This window comes from Malurus melanocephalus, unplaced genomic scaffold (genome assembly GCF_030028575.1).
Source record: "Malurus melanocephalus ecotype Western Australia unplaced genomic scaffold, MMel_1.1 scaffold_7551, whole genome shotgun sequence".
NCBI classification, from domain to species: domain Eukaryota; kingdom Metazoa; phylum Chordata; class Aves; order Passeriformes; family Maluridae; genus Malurus; species Malurus melanocephalus.
This window is the reverse complement of record NW_026630781.1, coordinates 1-1,242: the sequence shown is the minus strand read 5'-3', so window position 1 is coordinate 1,242 and position 1,242 is coordinate 1. Positions and strand designations below refer to the sequence as shown.

General features: G+C 59.0%; 1 long non-coding RNA gene across 1 annotated transcript; it reads right to left on the bottom strand.

Annotated features, from left to right (window-relative positions):
- Positions 1-13: 13 nt before the first annotated feature.
- On the bottom strand, positions 14-1,193 carry LOC130588604 (uncharacterized). The gene is made up of 4 exons (XR_008966991.1): positions 860-1,193; positions 543-821; positions 314-458; positions 14-114 (listed from the first exon to the last, which is right to left on the bottom strand). It is a non-coding gene; the product is annotated as an uncharacterized LOC130588604 (long non-coding RNA).
- Positions 1,194-1,242: the final 49 nt, after the last annotated feature.

Here is a 1,242-nt window from a genome sequence, read left to right as displayed (position 1 = left end):
CTGTTCACACCTGTTCACACCTGCACACACCTGTACACACCTGTTCACAGGTAACACTCACCTGGCACGAGTCCACGCCCCCTTGCGGTACCCCCGCACAGAACATGTTCACACCTGGGGCACACCTGGGCACACCTGGGCACTCACCTGGCAGGAGTTCAAGCCCCCCTGGGACACACCTGTTCACACCTGTTCACACCTTGGCACACCTGTTCACACCTGGGCACACCTGGGACACACCTGTTCACACCTGTTCACACCTGGGTCACACCTGGGTCACCCCTGGTTCACACCTGTTCACACCTGGGCACACCTGGGCACACCTGTTCACACCTGTACACACCTGTTCACACCTGTTCACACCTGGGCACAGGTAACACTCACCTGACACGAGTCCACGCCCCCCTGGGGCACCCCCGCACAGAACATGTTTGGGGTGACGGCGCCCCCGTACACACCTGTCACACCTGTTCACTCACCTGACACGAGTCCACGCCCCCCTGCGGTACCCCCGCACAGAACATGTTCACACCTGTACACACCTGTTCACACCTGCACTCACCTGACACGAGTCCACGCCCCCCTGGGGCACCCCCGCACAGAACATGTTTGGGGTGACGGCGCCCCCTGTACACACCTGTTCACACCTGTTCACACCTGTTCACACCTGTTCACACCTGTACACACCTGTTCACACCTGTTCACACCTGTACACACCTGTTCACACCTGTTCACACCTGCACTCACCTGACACGAGTCCACGCCCCCCTGGGGCACCCCCGCACAGAACATGTTTGGGGTGACGGCGCCCCCGTACACACCTGTACACACCTGTCACACCTGGGCACACCTGTCACACCTGTTCACACCTGTACACACCTGTTCACACCTGATCACACCTGTACACACCTGTTCACACCTGTCACAGGTAACGCTCACCTGACACGAGTCCACGCCCCCCTGGGGCACACCTGCACAGAACATGTTTGGGGTGACGGCGCCCCTGTACACACCTGTTCACACCTGTTCACACCTGTTCACACCTGCACTCACCTGACACGAGTCCACGCCCCCCTGCGGTACCCCCGCACAGAACATGTTTGGGGTGACGGCGCCCCCGTAGGCGCGCTGGCACTGCTGCATCCCGAACGTCTGCACCGACGCGCACTGCAGGTCACGCGGCAGCTTGGCTGCGAGGAAAGAAACATTTAAAAAATAAAAATTAAATAAAAACTGAAAATT